The 21,417-nt window shown below is 37.4% G+C and overlaps 1 non-coding gene across 1 annotated transcript; it reads left to right on the forward strand.

Annotated features, from left to right (window-relative positions):
- Window positions 1-3,406: 3,406 nt before the first annotated feature.
- Window positions 3,407-3,513, forward strand: LOC131170116 (small nucleolar RNA R71). The gene has a single exon (XR_009141057.1). It is a non-coding gene; the product is annotated as a small nucleolar RNA R71 (small nucleolar RNA).
- Window positions 3,514-21,417: the final 17,904 nt, after the last annotated feature.

Here is a 21,417-nt window from a genome sequence, read left to right on the forward strand (position 1 = left end):
CTCCCTTCTTATCTCTAATCTCCAAATCAAACTCTTGTAGCATCAGAATCCACCTAATGAACCTAGGCTTAGCCTCCTTTTTATGGAGCAAATACCTGATGGCTGCATGATCTGAAAATATAACCACCTTTGAGTCAATAATGTAAGGTCTGAACTTTTCCAATGCAAAGACAATTGCTAAAAATTCCTTTTCAGTTGTTGCATAATTTGTTTGAGCCTCATCCAGTGTTCTACTAGCATAATAAATAGCATAAGCCTTTTTGTCCTTTCTTTGACCAAGAACAGCCCCGATTGCATAGTTACTAGCATCACACATAATTTCAAAAGGTAGGCTCCAATCAGGTGGTTGCATGATTGGTGCAGTGATAAGAGCTTGCTTCAACCTGCAAAAGGCATCCAAACACTCTTGGTCAAATACAAATGGTGTGTCATTACTTAACAAATTAGACAAAGGTTTGGCTATTTTAGAAAAATCCTTGATAAAGCGTCTGTAGAACCCGGCATGTCATAGGAAACTTCGAATTCCCTTGACATTGGTAGGAGGAGCCATCTTCTCTATCACTTCAACTTTGGCTTTATCAACCTCTATTCCTCTGTTAGACACCAAATGTCCAAGCACTATCCCTTCCTGAACCATGAAATGACACTTTTCCCAATTTAACACAAGGTCAGTATCTGCACATCGCTGCAAAACTTTAGAAAGGTTAGCCAAGCATATGTCAAATGAAGATCCATAAACGGAGAAATCGTCCATAAAAACCTCCATTATGTCTTCAATGAAATCTGAGAAAATTGCCATCATGCACCTTTGAAAAGTGACTGGTGCATTACACAACCCAAATGGCATCCTTCTATAAGCAAAGGTTCCATATGGACAAGTAAAAGTGGTTTTCTCTTGATCATTTGGATGGATAGGGATTTGAAAAAAAACCTGAATATCCATCTAAATAGCAAAAGTAAGAATGCCTAGCTAGTCTTTCCAACATTTGATCAATGAAGGGAAGTGGAAAATGATCTTTTCTAGTGGCAACATTTAATTTTCTATAATCTATGCACATTCGCCAACTAGTCACTGTTCTGGTGGGAATTAATTCATTATTTTCATTTTTGACAACTGTCATTCCACCCTTTTTTGGGACGACATGTACTGGGCTCACCCAAGTACTGTCTGAGATGGGATATATGATCCCTGCATCAAGCAACTTCAAAATTTCCTTTTTAACAACTTCTTTCATATTTGGGTTCAACCTCCTCTGATGTTCAATAGATGGCTTACAATTTTCTTCCAAGATGATTCTATGCATGCAAAAGTGTGGGCTTATTCCCTTAATGTCATCTATGGTGTATCCTAAGACTTTCCTAAATTGTCTCAACACTCTTAACAACTTATCAGCCTCTAAAGTACTCAAATTTGCATTTACAATTACTGGATAAGTGTTATTAGTGCCAAGAAACTCATACCTGAGCTGAGAAGGAAGTTGCTTAACTTCTACCTTAGGTGCATCTTCTTCCTTGAATGATGGTTGTTTAGATTCTACTTTTTTCTTTTGTGTGAGTTGAAAAACTGGAGCAGAAATGAATGGTGGACTTCCCTCTAAGTGTTGAGCATATGCAGCTACATGAGGGTTGTCATAGTCTATGCCTCCTCCATGAACCAAACAATTTTCAAGTGGATCTTCTGGATATTTCTTTCTGAAGTGTTCTTCAACCAGCTCATCAATAATATCAACTCTCAAGCAAGTATCAGCTTCAGAATGATGCTTCTTCATAGTGTTATTAATATTGAAAACCAATTGCTCTTCACCAACCCTAAGAGTCAGCTTTTCTCCCTTAACATTAATCAATGCTCCTGCTGTAGCTAGAAAGGGTCTTCCCAAGATAATTGGGATATTAAAATCTTCCTCCATGTCCAAGATGACAAAGTCAACAGGTATGTAGAACTTCCCAACCTTCAGAGTCACATTCTCCAAAATCCCTTCAGGATACTTAATTGACCTGTCAGCTAACTGAAGAGAAATGTGGGTTGGTTTAAGATCTCCCATATTGAGCTTTTCATAAATGGAGAGGGGCATAAGGCTAACACTAGCCCCTAAATCACATAAAGCTTTTGTAGAACATGATTCCCCTATGTGGCATGGAATTGAAAAACTCCCTGGATCCTTGAGCTTTGGGGGAAGTTTCCTTTGAAGGATAGCACTACATTCTTCTGTCAAAGCTATAGTTTCGTCATCTTCAAGTTTCCTCTTGTTTGAGAGAATTTCTTTCAAGAATTTCGCATAAGAGGGCATTTGTGAAAGAGCATCAACAAAAGGCACATTTATGTAAAGTTTCTTCAAAACCTCTAAGAACTTCCCAAATTGCTTATCAAGCTTGGCTTTGTGAAATCTTTGTGGAAAGGGAAGTTGTGGCTTGTAGGGTTCAAGAGGTATATACTTCTCTTCCTTTTCTTCAATTTCCTCTTTACATTTTTCTGCATTCTCTTGTTTTTCACTCTCATCAGTTTCTTTTTCATTTTCTCTCTTCTCACTGTTTTCACTCTTCTCATCATTTATAACTTTCCCACTTCTTAAAGTAATAGCTTGACACTGCTCTCTTGGGTTTTCTGGTTGACTTGGAAGTTTTCCAAAAGATTTAGCACCTGAGGAAGATGCTTATTGTGCAATCTAGTTTTCCAGCATTCTGTTATGTGTTTGCATCTGTTCCAGCCTTGCTTTCATCTCTCTCATCTCCTCATCATGCTTATTTTGGTTAGCAAGAATTTGTTGTAATAAAGCTTCAATGGTGGAATTTCGTTCTTGCTGTTTTGGTGGAGGGTTCATATTTTTCTGCTGAAAATTAAGCAATGGTTGCCTATTTTGCTAATATGGAACTCCTTGTTGCTGATGTGGTTGAAAATTCTGATTTTGAACTTGATTTTGCTGATTTCCCCATGAAAGGTTGGGATGATTCCTCCAATTTGGATTGTAAGTTTGAGAATAAGAATTCCCCATTTGTTTGTTTCCATAATTACCAACATATGCTACTTGTTCTCCATAATCTACTCAACAGCTGGTAGTTTCCTCTGCATAAGCCACTTGTTGTGAACTTCCAGCTGATGATGATGAACTAACCAACATACTCAGATCTTCCATCTTCTTAGCAAGGACATTTGTAAGTGCATCAAACTTTGCATTAATCATGTTGAATGGATCAAGATCATACATTCCAGCAGCTTGCCTCTTTTGAGTTGGAGCTGGTCCTCTTGGACTACTCCAAAGATGAGTATTCTTTGCAATTTTCTCCAATAGCTCATAAGCTTCATCTTCATGCTTTATAATAAATTCTCCTCCTGTTTGAGCATCAATAATCCCTCTGATTGCAGGAGTGACATTTGTGTAAAAATTCTTGTTTATCATCCATTTTCGGAATGGCATGATGTGGGCATAATCTCTCTAACTCATTCCATCTCATCCATGACTCATAGAGAGTTTCATCCTCTCTTGGTCTAAAAGCTGTCATTTGATTCCTTAGTTCTTGAGTTTTTCCAGGTGGAAAATATTGTGCAAGAAATGCATCAGTGAGTTGCTCCCAATTTGTAATTGAGTTGTGAGGTAAAGAATCAAGCCAATCCAATGCTCTATATTTCAAAGAGAATGGGAATAGCTTCAATCTTGCTGCATCATCAGACACTCCAGGTTGTTTTTGCATGTCATAGATCATAGCAAATTTCTTCAGATGAGTATGTGGATTTTCAGAAGGATGCCCTCCAAATTGAGAATTTTGAATCATTTGAAGAACTCCAAAATCCATCTTGTAGCTATTTGCATTAATCCTTGGTCTTGCTATGCTCTCTCTCAAATCATCAAAACGAGGAAAAGCATGATCCATCATACTTCCCCTAGGCACGTTTGCATTAACAACTTCTTCTCCTTGGGCTTCATTGTCACACCTTACCCCTCTGTAAGGCATCACATGATCCCGTAGAATACCTAATGAACTACCGCACTTCACCGACCGATAACTCATTAAGTACCCTACAAGGGATTTTAAAACAATTTTCCTATTTTTGATAAGTGGTGAGCATTTCTAATAAGTGTTTAAAACATTTAGTTGAAATTAAAACTAATTAATATTTTTGGCCATTTTAGTTTTCCGCAAATTTTATAAAAATTTTGACAGAGTTTCCTCAGTATTTTGAGAAAACCGTTCTTCGAATACCTGTCAAAAGCACTTCTAAAAGTTTTTCTCAACCACTACTTCAGTTTCACAATCAAACTCAATCAATTTCTCAAGATTTCACAAGTTCAATAATTCTCAAAATACTGTCAATCAATATCATTCATATTTCATTAAAAACAAAACAATTTGTACACAACCTTACAAATTTATATCAAAAGAAACACAAACTAAACTTTATTACAAACTTCATACAAATTTGTGTACAAGCTGCTCAAGACCCATTTTTACATGTCCATACATTTATGTGTAATATATACATCAAAAGAAGTATTTACAGTTAGGGTATAAATTATACCCGAAGGCTTCAAGCTAATGACTTCACACACCTCAGCAGCTCAGTCTGCTGCTCCTCTAGTCTCTGTATCTGCGACAGCAATAAAAGCTATCGCTGAGTACTAGGACTCAGTGGTGCACAATATACTAAAATAATCTTTATGCAAAACTTAAAGCACATTCATTCAAAAATTTGGCTAAACATGAAAATTAAATACAATCATGCATTGTGAGATTTTGCATGTAAACCAAGTTCATTTCAAAGTATCAAAACACATTTCATAAAACCCACAGTTAGATCACGCCATTCGAAACAAATAGAATCTCAATAGCCAGAGGCTAAAGAGAAATCACATGAATCTCAATAGCCAGAGGCTAAAGAGAAATCATATCACAAGGCTAGCTAGCTCAAATATATGGATATCCATTCACATCCTCTTCTACTGGCACACCTCAACACTTCTCCAGAGAAGGAATCAAAATTCAAAACTAATTACCCCCACTAGTCGTGCTAGTGAGGTGTTCAAATATATGGTCATGACACTGTGGTTTCAAAACTTATCTTAACAATTTGCTAAACATTGTCATTTCAAATATACACAATAACTTTCACAATTTAAATCAAACATCATAAAAATGCTATAATCCAATATTTCACATTATTCAAAACATTATGCAAAAGATGATTATAAAAGTATATGTTGTGCACAAACCTCAAACGAGTCGCCTGTTGGCCTTGACTCGACTCCTCGGGTTCTGTCCCAGTATTCTTTTCCACTGAAACACGAAATTTTCCAATGTTTCAGTACTAAAACTTAAAATAAATCCAAAATAAACTTAACTTCACATTTACCTAGCTCTAACGTGTTAAATTCGACGTTCTCGAAATTTTGTGTTTCGGGTTACTATTCACTACACTATTCAAGTCAAATTATTGACTTTCTAAGGCTTAATGGGTATGGGAACTCCAACTTCACCCACATACCACATTTTGGTCACCAAACTAGTTGGTTTTGGTCATTTGTTTAAAGCTTAGGTCATTTTGGCAAAATTGCCAATTTTCGGTTTTGGTTCTCCGAAGTTTTACTGTTCCATTGGTCGATCTACTGTTGGAATTTGACAAAACTTCCTTCATAGAAAATGTTCCTTATTGTCTTAAGTGTATTCTCATTTTTGGATCACCCCAATCGGAGTTTTGTAGCTCAAGTTATGGCCAAAATAAGTTTACTGTTCACATGTACTGTTCATACTGAGATTTTAGTGCTGGCAGATTTTTGGTCCAACTTTGGTTAATAATTTGACCAAGTTAAGTTCATAATTTGGTCTTACTTTCTTCACATGAAATGTTTTACTATGTATTAGGTTTCCATCGGTTCAAGAATCGCCTAAATCCGAGTTTTCTAGAGAGAGTTATAGCCATCCAAACATTGCTGCTCAATGAAAATTCTGCAGAATCTCAGTACAGTAATTTAATTTTGCTCAATGATTTTGAAAGGGTTAATGGCCTAATTTGGGTTGGTGTTCTTCATGAAAGTTTTAGGTCTATATCATATCTAATTTCTGGTAAAATTTCAGGTCAATTTGACCTACCTAGCTCGAGTTATGACTAAATGAACAGTTACTGTTCATTTGGTCAGTTTAGTGCAGTGGCAGCCTGCAATCAATCCACTTTGGTCAATTGTTTCACCAAGTTTTGGTCAGTTTTTGGCCATGGTTCCTTAATGAAAATTGTGCTCTTTTATGTCTATTTTCATCTCCAATTGGTGGCATATCAATTGGGCTTGTAAAATTTGAGTTTTGGTCCTTCAAAGTGGGTTTGGTCATGCTGCCAGTAGCATGACCATTGACCTACGAATTTGATTTTTATTCCAACAATTCCCACACCACTTATTTGGTCATAATTGACCATTATTTCACTTCACAATAAGTCCAACATGCCATTTATGCATTTTTCCCAAAATTTGGTTCACAACCCTAGCATTTAAAACCCTAACTCATCAATTTCACTACTTTGTTGCAATTAATCACACTTAATGGTTTTAATACTAATCATTCAACCAAGAAAGGTTTCTAAACTCATTCAAATGTATCATATCCATGCAAATCATATTCCTCTCAAGCTGCCCAAAATTTCAGTTTAATTCTTCCCCCATATTTGTTTCATTTAAATCAAGTTCTAAGCTCACTTTCAACCATCACATGTGCATTTGAATGGATAAATGAAGAGTTTAGCATACTAACCTTAGGTGAACCTTAAATCTTTACTTTTTGTTCTTCTTCTTCCTTCTTCTTCTTGCTTTCTTATGCTTCTTCTATACTCTTCAAGATGCAATAATGAAATTCATGTGGAAAATTTTAGGGAAAGCATGTTTAATTTAGGGTTTCAAAAGCTTGGTTAGACTTATCCATGGTGGAAGATGAAATAAGTGAGAGGGAAGAGTGAGTCACGTTTTTCCTTTTGAAGATGATGAATTAAAATTTTTTTTTTCTTTTGTTTCTTTTATTTATTTTGCTATGGAAGACCATAGATATCAAATTTAATAAATATTTAATAAATTTGTTTATGACATCATTAATGATGTCATCAACTTTGACTTTTCCAACCTCTTTCCTTTTTTTTTTTCTATTTATTTCTCTATTAGTTCTTTAATTTTATTCTCGATTCCGAAATTTTCTTTTCTCCGATTTTATTTGACAGTTAGGTCAGGAGTCAGCTCTCGGGGTCAATTGACCAAATTGCCCCTCGCCGGTTCATCCCGGTTTGCAAATAATCCAATATTTCTTTCGACTCCCTGACCTAATTATTTGACTGGCTTAACAGTTCTTTTTCGTGGTTTTCTCTTTTCCACTGTGTTCGTAAGGGTCCTAAGGACCGCAGTGTCACTTTTTACGGTTCGAAATTTGACTTTAGAATGACTTCGCAGTCATTCCCGAGGAGGTCACTCATCGCTGTGACTCTCGGCTCGTTTAACCTCTTATGTTCTGTTTTTCTTATTTATAGTTAACTAATTAAACATTACTAATTATTTGTGTTTATGGCTTCTCAAATTGTCTTAAGTGTGGCCCTAATCCCATTAATTGTCCGGACCGACACCGGTCACCGGAACAGTGAAATATACCAGGCTATACAACGGGGGTGTTACAATTCTCCCCCCCTTAAATAAATTTCGTCTCGAAATTTTTACCTGGTATCAATCTCTGAACAGCTGTGGGTGTTGTCTCCTCATGTCCTCCTCTCATTCCCAAGTAGCTTCTTGGCCCGAATGATGGTTCCACAGCACTTTTACCAACGGTATCCGCTTATTCTCAGAGTCGCTTCACCTCATAAGTCAGAATCTTTATGGGTTCTTCTTCATATGTGAGGTCTGGATTCACTTCTATTTTTTCTACTGGTAGTACATGAGATGGGTCTGATCGGTACCTCCTTAACATGGACACATGGAAGACATTATGTATCTTCTCCAACTTTGGAGGTAGTGCCAACCGATATGCCAAAGGACCCACTCTTTCTAGAACCTCATATGGCCCGATAAAACGAGGACTCAGTTTCTCCTTTCTGCCGAATCTCATAATTCTCTTCCAAGGAGAAACTTTGAGGAAAACTTTCTCACCCACTGCATACTCAATATCCCTTCTCTTCAGATCAATGTAGGACTTCTGACGGTCTGATGCAGTCTTAAGTCGATCTCGAATCACCCTGATTTTCTCTTCAGTTTGTTGAACAATTTCGGGTCCAATCATTTTTCTTTCACCTACGTCATCCCAACACAACGGGGTTCTACATTTCCTGCCATACAAAGCTTCATATGGAGGCATCCCAATGCTTGATTGGTAGCTGTTGTTGTAAGCAAACTCAATCAAAGGCAAGTGTGTATCCCAACTACCCTCAAACTCAATCACACAAGCCCGTAGCATGTCCTCCAAAATCTGAATTACCCTCTCAGACTGGCCATCTGTCTGTGGGTGGAATGCAGTACTAAAGTTCAATCTAGTTCCTAGGGCTCTCTGAAGACTACCCCAGAATCTAGAAGTGAACCTAGGATCTCTGTCTGACACAATAGATACTGGCACTCCATGCAGTCTCACAATCTCATCGATGTATAACTTGGCCAATCTTTCTAAACTGTAATCCATCCGGACTGGCAGAAAATGGGCAGATTTAGTCAATCTGTCAACAATGACCCAAACTGCATCATGACTCTTCTGTGTCCTCGGAAGTCCCATCACAAAATCCATCGTTATTCTCTCCCATTTCCACTCTGGTACTGGTAGTGGATGTAACAACCCAGCGGGTACTTGATGCTCTGCCTTTACTTGCTGACAAGTTAGGCATTTGGATACAAATTCTGCCACATCCCTTTTCATACCCATCCACCAGTAATGCTCCTTTAGCCCTCTATACATTTTTGTTCCACGTGGTGCATGGCAAAAGGAGACTCATGTGCTTCCTTCAAAATGATCTGCCTCAAATCAACATCATTAGGAACACACATTCTGCCCTGGTGTAGCAGTAGACCATCATCTCTGATTGAGAATTCTGGTTTCTTGCCCTGCTGGACTTCTTCCATCAGCTTCTGATACTTCTGATCATTCTGAGCAGCCATTCTAATCTGATCAACCAACACTGGCTGTACATGCCATGCAATTGCTGTTTGCCCATCATCATTAATCTCTAAACTGGCATGTAATGATCTCAACTCATGTACCAAAGACAAAGGAGTAACTTGTAGATTTGCCATAGTCTTACGACTTAAGGCGACAGCAACCACAATAGCCTTCCCTGGCTGATAGTCTATCAGACAATCGTAGTCTTTTATCAACTCTAACCATCTCCTCTGTCTCAAATTCAGCTCTTTTTGGGTGCCCAAATACTTCAAACTCTTATGATCTGTGTAGATGTAACACTTTTCCCCATATAAATAATGTCTCCAGATCTTAAGAGCAAACACAATGGCTGCAAGCTCCAAATCATGTGTTGGATAATTCCTCTCATGCGGTTTCAGCTGGCGTGATGCATAGGCAATGACATTTCGATCTTGCATCAACACACAACCTAACCCGTTGTGAGAAGCATCGTCAGAATCAGATATTCTTTACCCTGTGGGTAAAGTTAGGACTGAGCTTCATCAAACATCTCTTCAATTCATCAAAACTCTGTGGCATTTATCCGTCCACGAAATTTTACATCTTTTCTAAGCTTGGTCAATGGAGATGCCAACATGGAGAATCCTTCACAAATCTACGGTAGTATCCACTAAACCTAAAACTACGAATTTCTATGACATTTCTGGGTGGCCTCCAATTAAGGACAGCTTCAATCTTACTTAGATCTACCTTGATGCCCTCTTCTGATACTACATGCCCCAAGAAAGATATCTCCTTCAGCCAAAATTCACATTTCGACAATTTGGCATATAGTTGTTTCTCCCTCAAAATCTGCAGTACAATCCGCAGATGTCTATCATGCTCTTCTGCATTCCTCGAATAGACCAATATATCATCAATGAATACCACAACAACCGGTCGAGGTATGGTCTCAAGATACTTTCATCGATCCATAAAATGAGCATTAGTTAACCCGAATGGCATAACCAAAAACTCATGATGGCCATAGCGGGTTCTAAAGGCAGTTTTAGAAATACTCTGCTCTTGTACCTTCAGCTGATAATAACCTGGTCTCAGGTCAATTTTGGAGAACATACCGCACCTCAACTGATCAAACAAGTCATCAATGCGGGGTAATGGATATCTATTCTTTATTGTCACCTTATTCAACTGTCGATAATCAATACACAAGCGGAGAGTGCCATCTTTCTTCTTTACAAACAACACTGGCGCTCCCCAAGGTGACACACTAGGGCGGATAAAGCCCTTGTCAAGCAATTCTTGCAACTGCACTTTCAATTCTTTCAATTCTGCAGGTGCCATTCTATATGGCGTTATGGAGATTGGGTCCACACCAGGCATAACATTAATCTCAAATTGCACTTCTCTTTCTGGAGGTAATCCTGGTAGTTCATCAGGAAATACATCCGGAAAGTCACATACAGTAGGGATGTCCTTCAGTGCTGGACTCCGCACTTGGGTGTCTATCACATGTGCCAAATATGCTTCACACCCCTTTCTAATCATTCTTCTGGCTAGTGCAGCCGAAATGATGTTTGATGGCAGTAAATGCCTCTCCCCGTGTATTACCACATCACCGTACAAAGGGAGACCAAAAGTGACTGTCTTCAGTCTACAGTCAATCATAGCGTGATGCCTGGCTAACCAATCCATGCCCAAGATAATATCATACTCTCTGAAGGGCATTTCAATCAAGTCTGACAGGAAAACATGTCCTTGGATCACCAAAGGACAATCTCTATAAATTCTGTTGACCCGGACTTCTTGTCCTAACGGACTAGTTACTAGCACTTCAAAATCCATTTGCACACATGGAACAGCAAGTGAACTGACTATGCTAGCACTAACATATGAATGGGTTGAACCCGGATCAAACAATACAAATACTTCTTGATCAGAGATAGAGAATGTACCAGCTACCACATCAGAAGTCTCAGCCTCTTCTCGCTGTCTCATCGTGTAGACTCTGGCTGACGCACTTCCTTGTGCAGACTGACCAATCGTGCTCGATCGCTGAAGCGGTGCCTCTACCGCTCTTCCTCTGCCAACAGACTGTGAACCTTTAGGAGCAGGACTCTGAATAGATGCCTCGGCAGTAGTAGGAGCTGGACCATATCTCGGAGCACTAGTACAATCTTTAGCCATATGGCCTTTGCCTCCACAGTTAAAATAGGCTCCAGTGGCCCAATAGCATTCCCCCCCATGAATCTTGCCACAAGTCTCACAGGGGCAGGCTGAATGTGAACCCCTGCTTGACTACTGACTAGACCTAGGGGGTTTCTGATCAGAAAATCTACCTCTGCCAAATCTGCCACCTCGACCCCTGCTGGGTCCACTAAACTTCTTTTTCTTTCCGGAGGTAGCACCAGAACTCTGCTCAACTGATTTTTCCCCCTTGTCTTTTTCTAATTTCTCGACTTTTTCCTTCACTGGGTTTGCTTCTGCTTCAACTCTCTCCAATTCAAGTGCTTGAGACATAACCTCTGAGAAGTTGCTGTGTTGAAATCCTACAACTTGCATTCGTATGCTGGGCTTCAAACCCGTTTCAAATCTCTTGCACCTTGCCTTACTGGTAGTAAGGAGACTCTCCGCATAGTGACTCAGGCAGGAGAACTCCCTCTCATACTCCGCCACTGATCGATTTCCTTGTTTTAAGCTCAAAATTCTTGCGCTTCGATCAACATATGCATCCGGGATGTATTTGCCTAAACTCTCTCGATGAAGTCATCCTGTGTCAAGACCGTGGTTCTCGCTAAGCCGTGGGGATGGTCTTCCACCAATCATATGCATCCTTGCGATGGCGACACGTAATATTCAAACTTCAACTCATCCGGCAAAGCAATTTCTTAAACACTGGCCCATTCTTTCAAGCCATTGCTCGCTCTAAAGGGTCCACAAGACTTTAAATTCTGCAGCCCATACTTCAATAATTTATCATATTGTCCGGCCGAGGCGTGGTTGTGCCACAGTGGTTGGGGTGGAGCTTGAACGCATACCTCACCATTTGTTGAAACATCGCAGCCATCTGCAGGCGAATCTGCGGCAGAAATCGGCATTTGTGGGGCTGGTGCTGCTGACCCACTAACATTCTGCAAAGCTGGGGCTTCCCCTTGTGCCTCAGCTTCAACAGACTGCTCAACTGAGCGATCCCCTTCTTCCATTTCAGTCTGAAGTTAGGGTATCTCCTGAACAAGTAACACATGGAGATTTCCCTCCGTTAGTTTATATTCATGATGTAATGCACTGTATGTAACAATTATGGACATTGAGTAGTTGTACTTAACAAGAAAGACACAAATTTATATGTTAAAACATACTTCAAAAATTTGCTCTGATACCACTAAAACATGTCACACCTTACCCCTCTGTAAGGCATCACATGATCCCGTAGAATACCTAATGAACTACCGCACTTCACCTACCGATAACTCATTAAGTACCCTACAAGGGATTTTAAAACAATTTTCCTATTTTTGATAAGTGGTGAGCATTTCTAATAAGTGTTTAAAACATTTAGTTGAAATTAAAACTAATTAATATTTTTGGCCATTTTAGTTTTCCGCAAATTTTATAAAAATTTTGACAGAGTTTCTCGAGATTTTGAGAAAACCGTTCTTGAATACTGTAAAAGCACTTCTAAAAGTTTTTCTCAACCACTACTTCAGTTTCACAATCAAACTCAATCAATTTCTCAAGATTCACAAGTTCAATAATTCTCAAAATACTGTCAATCAATATCATTCATATTTCATTAAAAACAAAACAATTTGTACACAACCTTACAAATTTATATCAAAAGAAACACAAACTAAACTTTATTACAAACTTCATACAAATTTGTGTACAAGCTGCTCAAGACCCATTTTTACATGTCCATACATTTATGTGCAATATATACATCAAAAGAAGTATTTACAGTTAGGGTATAAATTATACCCGAAGGCTTCAAGCTGATGACTTCACACACCTCAAGAAATTTCGATCACGCTCCTCTAGTCTCTCAGATCTGCAAAGAATAAAAGCTATCGCTGAGTACTAGGACTCAGTGGTGCACAATATACTAAAATAATCTTTATGCAAAACTTAAAGCACATTCATTCAAAAATTTGGCTAAACATGAAAATTAAATACAATCATGCATTGTGAGATTTTACATGTAAACCAAGTTCATTTCAAAGTATCAAAACACATTTCATAAAACCCACAGTTAGATCAATCTCAATAGCCAGAGGCTAAAGAGAAATCACATGAATCTCAATAGCCAGAGGCTAAAGAGAAATCATATCACAAGGCTAGCTAGCTCAAATATATGGATATCCATTCACATCCTCTTCTACTGGCACACCTCAACACTTCTCCAGAGAAGGAATCAAAATTCGAAACTAATTACCCCCACTAGTCGTGCTAGTGAGGTGTTCAAATATATGGTCATGACACTGTGGTTTCAAAACTTATCTTAACAATTTGCTAAACATTGTCATTTCAAATATACACAATAACTTTCACAATTTAAATCAAACATCATAAAAATGCTATAATCCAATATTTCACATTATTCAAAACATTATGCAAAAGATGATTATAAAAGTATATGTTGTGCACAAACCTCAAACGAGTCGCCTGTTGGCCTTGACTCGACTCCTCGGGTTCTATCCCAGTATTCTTTTCAACTGAAACACGAAATTTTCCAATGTTTCAGTACTAAAACTTAAAATAAATCCAAAATAAACTTAACTTCACATTTACCTAGCTCTAACGTGTTAAATTCGACGTTCTCGAAATTTTGTGTTTCGGGTTACTATTCACTGCACTATTCAAGTCAAATTATTGACTTTCTAAGGCTTAATGGGTATGGGAACTCCAACTTCACCCACATACCACATTTTGGTCACCAAACTAGTTGGTTTTGGTCATTTGTTTAAAGCTTAGGTCATTTTGGCAAAATTGCCAATTTTCGGTTTTGGTTCTCCGAAGTTGTACTGTTCCATTGGTCGATCTACTGTTGGAATTTGACAAAACTTCCTTCATAGAAAATGTTCTTTATTGTCTTAAGTGTATTCTCATTTTTGGATCACCCCAATCGGAGTTTTGTAGCTCAAGTTATGGCCAAAATAAGTTTACTGTTCACATGTACTGTTTATACTGAGATTTTAGTGCTGGCAGATTTTTGGTCCAACTTTGGTTAATAATTTGACCAAGTTAAGTTCATAATTTGGTCTCACTTTCTTCATATGAAATGTTGTACTATGTCTTAGGTTTCCATCGGTTCAAGAATCGCCTAAATCCAAGTTTTCTAGAGAGAGTTATAGCCATCCAAACATTGCTGCTCAATGAAAATTCTGCAGAATCTCAGTACAGTAATTTAATTTTGCTCAATGATTTTGAAAGGGTTAATGGCCTAATTTGGGTTGGTGTTCTTCATGAAAGTTTTAGGTCTATATCATATCTAATTTCTGGTAAAATTTCAGGTCAATTTGACCTACCTAGCTCGAGTTATGACCAAATGAACAGTTACTGTTCATTTGGTCAGTTTAGTGCAGTGGCAGCCTGCAATCAATCCACTTTGGTCAATTGTTTCACCAAGTTTTGGTCAGTTTTTGGCCATGGTTCCTTAATGAAAATTGTGCTCTTTTATGTCTATTTTCATCTCCAATTGGTGGCATATCAATTGGACTTGTAAAATTTGAGTTTTGGTCCTTCAAAGTGGGTTTGGTCATGCTGCCAGCAGCATGACCATTGACCTACGAATTTGATTTTTATTCCAACAATTCCCACACCACTTATTTGGTCATAATTAACCATTATTTCACTTCACAATAAGTCCAACATGCCATTTATGCATTTTTCCCAAAATTTGGTTCACAACCCTAGCATTTAAAACCCTAACTCATCAATTTCACTACTTTGTTGCAATTAATCACACTTAATGGTTTTAATACTAATCATTCAACCAAGAAAGGTTTCTAAACTCATTCAAATGTATCATATCCATGCAAATCATATTCCTCTCAAGCTGCCCAAAATTTCAGTTTAATTCTTCCCCCATATTTGTTTCATTTAAATCAAGTTCTAAGCTCACTTTCAACCATCACATGTGCATTTGAATGGATAAATGAAGAGTTTAGCATACTAACCTTAGGTGAACCTTAAATCTTCACTTTTTGTTCTTCTTCTTCCTTCTTCTTCTTGCTTTCTTATGCTTCTTCTATACTCTTCAAGATGCAATAATGAAATTCATGTGGAGAATTTTAGGGAAAGCATGTTTAATTTAGGGTTTCAAAAGCTTGGTTAGACTTATCCATGGTGGAAGATGAAATAAGTGAGGGAAGAGTGAGTCACGTTTTTCCTTTTGAAGATGATGAATTTAATTTTTTTTTTCTTTTGTTTCTTTTATTTATTTTGCTATGGAAGACCATAAATATCAAATTTAATAAATATTTAATAAATTTGTTTAGGACATCATTAATGATGTCATCAACTTTGACTTTTCCAACCTCTTTCCTTTTTTTTTTTCTATTTATTTCTCTATTAGTTCTTTAATTTTATTCTCGATTCCAAAATTTTCTTTTCTCCGATTTTATTTGTGATTAGGTCAGAGTCACTCTGGTCAATTGACCAAATTGCCCCTCGCCGGTTCATCCCGGTTTGCAAATAATCCAATATTTCTTCCGGCTCCCTGACCTAATTATTTGACTGGCTTAACAGTTCTTTTTCGTGGTTTTCTCTTCTCCACTGTGTTCATAAGGGTCCTAAGGACCGCAGCGTCACTTTTTACGGTTTGAAATTTGAGTTTAGAATGACTTCGCAGTCATTCCCGAGGAGGTCACTCATCGCTGTGACTCTCGGCTCGTTTAACCTCTTATGTTCTGTTTTTCTTATTTATAGTTAACTAATTAAACATTACTAATTATTTGTGTTTGTGGCTTCTCAAATTGTCTTAAGTGTGGCCCTAATCCCATTAATTGTCCGGACCGACACCGGTCACCGGAACAGTGAAATATACCAGGCTATACAACGGGGGTGTTACATTCATTTTCATTATTTTGACCATTTCCAGCATTACCAACACCAATTCTAATTCTTTCGTCAGCCATGTCTGCTTCAATTTCGGTTTCTCTCAAAGCTTCTTTCCTTTTTCTGGTTTCTTTCTTGTTGGCTTTACAAAATTTCTCGATTTCAGGATTGAACAATAAGGATGTGTCACTTGAGCTTCTAGCTCTTCTCATAAAAGATTAAAAGTACTTGAAAAAGAACAAACAAACACAAAATGAAAAGATAACAAAATAAAACTAAAAACAACTAAAATAATCAAGAATTCAATCTTAAACAAACAACTCCCCGGCAACGGCGCCAAAAACTTGATGCGTCCCTACCGCAAGTGCACGAGTCGTACAAGTAGTATAGAAAAGATATCGATCCCACGAGGAGTTGTATTAATGATTGAATTTTTGATATAAAAAGTTGAGTAAATTGAAATATTTTTGAAATTAAAGTAATGAATTGATGGGTAATGGAGTATGAAATCTAAATTTGCAAAATTAATATTCTATTCAACAATGTATTAAGTAAACTAAAATTGCATCAAATGAAAATAAGCAAGTTCAAATATGGCAATATTCAAAATGGCAAGTAATTAAATTCGATTAGAAATTAACAATGGTAAAAAGGCGATTCCGGAGTTCGGGATTTCATATTCGAGCTATTTTGGGATTTTAAATTGGTTATCCAATCTTATGAAACTTATGGGTTTTAAGGAGATTAATTCTTAAATCCTTTGAATTCCCTTTTGAGTGAGACAAATAGTGCCTTAATCAATCTAATCCTACTTTCGTGGACTTAGAGTTAATTAAGACCCATTAAGTTCTTTAATTAATCTGTGAATCCTCTTAATCGTTAGCCTATTTCTAGGTCTAAGTTAATTAAGTCCAATTTCTTGATTATCTATCACAAGGCCTTCTCCTTTCGGTGCTCCAACCATGGATTAAGAACATCACTTAATGGGATCCTACACTAAGTATGTCATTAAGCATACAAGAAATGAATAAAACTCATTAAGACCACAAAATATGGATTACCCAATCAAAATCCACAAAATATCTCAAATATTGCAACCCTTACTCCAGAATCAAAAGTAAACTACTCACTAACCATAATGCTTACAAGATATTATGAGTTTATAAGGAGATAAAACTTTAATCTAAGCTAAGAAATAAGAAACTAAACACTAGAAATGTAGGAAAAATGTAAGGAAAGGAAGAAATCTGCAAATCTTAGTTGAAAATGGTGTGGAAGGTGAAAGTGACTCTTCAAATTCTGCTTCCCTTCTCCTTTTCTTTTCTGCTCCTTGTGCTCTAAAATGGGAAAATGAGACTATTTATATCATTTTTTCTGACATGGAGCCCTAAAATGGTATGTTCTAGGAGGAATTATCTGAGGGAATCTTCTGCCAGCTCATTAATGAACTCTTTATGGATCGCATAAGTGGATCGCATAAGTCATGCATCCCTTATGCGATTTCATTGTTCTGGGTCGCTTATGCGAAACTGCATGACTTGGTGCATAGGCTATGCACAATTCCGTGAAAGTGCATAAGGGAGGCGTAAATGTGCATAAGCTATGCAGTTTCCTTATGCACATTTCGGCTGGTTCTGGAATAGTGATTTTTCTCCTTATGCAGATCTGCATAGCTTATGCGGCAAGTTATGCACAGTTTGGTCAATGCATATTTCAACTTGAAAACTTGTTTTTGACATCTTTGGCTGTAGAAGACACTCCTCAATGGCAAAATTCTCTTTGGTCCTTCAAAAACACCATTTTTCCTACAAAACAAAGTAAAAATCACAAATTATTGCAAAATTGACAATTATGAAAAACTAACTAATTAACTAATGAAATTAGCTAAAAATGACTAATAATCAAATAAAAATGGTTATAAAATTAGACCTAAATGACTATGCAAAATGTATGCATCACATACCACTTTTGGAGCTTGTTAAAACTTCACCAAACCTCTTCCTTTTTGTTCCCTATAATCTACCTAAGAGTTGTGGACCAAGTTTAATGAAAGAAATTATAAGGATTATGGCATGAAAATGGAAGAATGGAGCTTTGCAAGTGGGGCGACAATGGAGCTTTCATGGAGGATTCATTTTGGCAAGTGAGAGAGAGGTTGAAGAAGAAGATGACAATGAATGGAATCTACTATCCCAAGGTCCCATATGTCTCCCAAGTTAGGAGTTAGTGGAGCACTAATCTTATTTTTAATGTTTAATTATTCCAAGTTTCCTTATTTGCTCATTTATCTCATTTTTTTCACTATTTACATATATCACAATTTAATTTTTCATGACATTTATAAAGTGTAATATCATTTATTTTTAATGGACATTGAGGTCAAAAGGCAACTCTAGGTGTCAAATGACCAAAATGCCCCTCTTCGGGTTATATTCCTTATTTTTCGGTAACACCGATTTTTTTCTGTTTCTCGATTTTTCGTTTTTCTTTATACTAATTTATTAATTTTTATTTGATAATTCTAGTGTCAATTATATTTCAATAAACCTTTACTTACATTCCAAAATTTAATTCCGAGAGTTCCCCATGGTCCTGGGATCGGCAACGGCCTTCCTAGTGCGGTCACCCATCGCTGCGGTGCCGACTCGTTTAACTTAGTTTCATTTTCTCTCTTTTATTTTTCTTTAACTTTTCTTGTATTTTCTTTTTATTTATTTCATCATTATATGTCTGTTCACTATCACTGAAGTATAGTTCCAGACATTCTGACTTGCTTGGACTGATATTAGGCCACTGGAGCAACAGAACGTACAGAACACATACAGGGAGGATGTTACAACTCTTCTCCTCTAAATAAAAATTTCATTCTCGAAATTTACCTGATGTGAATAGTTGAGGGAACTATTGCCTCATTGTCTCCTCGCTCTCCCATGTTGCTTCTTCCGTGTTGTGGTGCCTCCATAGGATTTTCACTAGTAGAATTGTCTTGTTTCTGAGCTCTTTTACCTCTCGTGCCAAGATTTTAATCGGTTCTTCTTCATATGTCAGGTCAGATTGTATCACAATTTCTTCTATTGAGATGACATGTGAAGGATCTGATCTGTATCTTCTGAGCATCGAGACATGGAACACATTATGTTTCTTGTCCAGCTCAAGTGGTAAGGCTAATCTGTAGGCTACTGGTCCCACACGTTCAATAACTTCATATGGGCTAATAAACCTAGGGCTTAATTTTCCCTTTTTACCGAATCTCAACACTTTCTTCCACAGTGATACTTTGAGAAATACCTTCTCGCCAACTTCATACTCAATGTCCTTTCTTTTCAAGTCAGCATAAGATTTCTGTCGGTCTGAGGCAACTTTCAAATTGGCCTTTATCAGTTTCACCTTTTCCTCTGTCTGTTTTATCAAGTCTTGCCCTACTAGCTTATCTTCACCCAATTCAGTCCAACATACAGGTGTTCTACATTTTCTCCCATACAGTGCTTCATAAGGTGCCATTTGTAGGCTAGCTTGATAGCTATTCTTGTATGCAAATTCTGCTAGTGGAAGGTATCTATCCCAACTTCCCTCAAACTCAATAACACAACTGCTTAGCATATCTTCGAGGACCTATCACATATGTTTAGTTATTATTAACATTATCAGCTCAATTTATTGTTTACAATAACTCAATGAGTTTCAAAATTTACTTGGATTATTCTTTCTGACTGTCCATCCGTCTGAGGATGAAAAGCCGTACTAAAATGGAGTTGTGTGCCCAAGGATTCTTGTAATTTCTTACAAAATCTGAATGTAAACCTCGGGTCTCTATTAGATAAAATGGAAAGCGGAATTCCATGTAGTCTAACTATCTCACTAATATACAATTATGCTATCTTTTCTAGTGAGTAGTCAATTTTGACTGGCAGAAAATGTGCTGATTTGGTCAACCTATTCACAATCACCCATGCTGCTTCATGCTTCTTCTGAGTGAGAGGCAGACCACTGACAAAGTCCATAGTGATTCGGTCCCATTTCCATTCAGGTATATTTATGGGCTGTAACAAACCTGATGGAACTTGGTGTTCTGCTTTGACTTGCTGACATGTCAAGCATCTAATTACATAGTCAGCTATGTTCTTCTTCATACACGGCCACCAGTATCGAAGTTTCAGGTCATGGTACATTTTTGTGCTTCTTGGGTGCATAGTATACACACTGTCATGTGCTTCTCTCAGAATACTGGTTTTCAACTCTTTATCATCTGGTACACATACTCTTTCTTTATAATACAGGCACCCATTTTCTTTCACTTCATATTCAGTTTCCTTTCCCTCAGCGATTTTGCCCATAACAGCCATTAATTTCTCATCTGTCTTTTGCCCATCCTGTATCTGTTGTAACAGATTCGGCTTCACTTGCTACTCAGCCAAAACAACTCCATCATGAGTTAAGGACAGTTGGGCATTCAAAGATCTTAATGCTACAATAGATTTTCTACTTAAGGCATCAGCGACTACGTTTGCCTTCCCAGGGTGGTAGTCAATCACACAATCATAATCTTTCAGGAATTCAATCCATCGCCTCTATCTCAAATTAAGTTCCTTCTAGGTTGGCAGATACTTCAGACTCTTATGGTCTGTGTATATGTAGCATTTTTCTCCATACAAGTAATGCCTCCATATCGTCAATGTGAAGATAATTGCTGCTAACTCTAAATCATGAGTAGGGTAATTCTTTTCATGTGGCCTTAACTGCCTGGAAGCATATGCGACCACTTTCCCTTATTGCATGAGTACACACCCTAACCCATTATGTGAGGCATCACTATAGACTACAAAGTCTTTTCCCGACACTGGCTGTGTTAACAATGGTGCCTCTGTCAACATAGCCTTCAGCCTCTCAAAACCGGCTTGACACTTGTCATTCCAGTCAAATTTCATATTCTTGTGTAGTAATTTGGTCATTTGAGAAGATATTAGGGAAAATCCCTTTACAAATCTTTTATAATATCTAGCTAACCCCAAGAAACTTCTGATCTCAGTTGTATTCCTGGGAGGCTTCCATTCCATCTGTCACAACCTATCCCTCTGTAAGGCATAACATGATCTCGTAGTATACCTAATGAATTACCAAACTTCGTTTACTGATAACCCATTAAATACACTAAAAGGGATTTTAAACCTTTTCTTACTTCTTTTTACAGTGGTGAGAACTATTGACAGGTGTTAAAAATGTTCTTTTACTGAAGTGAAACCAAATAACAAATTTAAAGTATTAATTATTTCTGCAAAAATTTTGGTA

The sequence above is a fragment of the Hevea brasiliensis genome, chromosome 10, assembly GCF_030052815.1.
Source record: "Hevea brasiliensis isolate MT/VB/25A 57/8 chromosome 10, ASM3005281v1, whole genome shotgun sequence".
Taxonomy (NCBI): Eukaryota; Viridiplantae; Streptophyta; class Magnoliopsida; order Malpighiales; family Euphorbiaceae; genus Hevea; species Hevea brasiliensis.